The sequence below is a fragment of the Halyomorpha halys genome, unplaced genomic scaffold (assembly GCF_000696795.3).
Source record: "Halyomorpha halys isolate HHAL.00 unplaced genomic scaffold, Hhal_1.1 Scaffold47.1, whole genome shotgun sequence".
Taxonomy (NCBI): Eukaryota; Metazoa; Arthropoda; class Insecta; order Hemiptera; family Pentatomidae; genus Halyomorpha; species Halyomorpha halys.
In genome coordinates, this window is record NW_027114806.1 from 2166336 (window position 1) to 2166712 (window position 377).

The following is a 377-nucleotide window of genomic DNA, read 5'->3' on the forward strand; positions in this document are numbered from 1 at the left end:
AAAAATTAATGATTAGTATCTTAAAGCGAGCAGGAAATATCCTCAAGGAGGATAAGGGGTTAAAAGCATTCACATTTAGATGGCTGACAATTCTTAAAAAGTTCTGAAACCGTACAAATTAATAGTACAAAATTGTAAGGAACGCATGTGTATTTGAATGGAGTAAAACTTTTTTTCTTCTAATACTTATTAGTTTGTTTTTTATTTCATCTATTATACTAAAATGTTCTCATTTATTGTAGTTAAAAACATTTTAGATATAAATAATAAAATAAAATTTCAAATTTTTATATACACAATAAAAGTTAAAGAATTTTACTGTCTATATTACATTAAAAAATAAATCACAATATAAAGTCTTACAAATATAAACATAT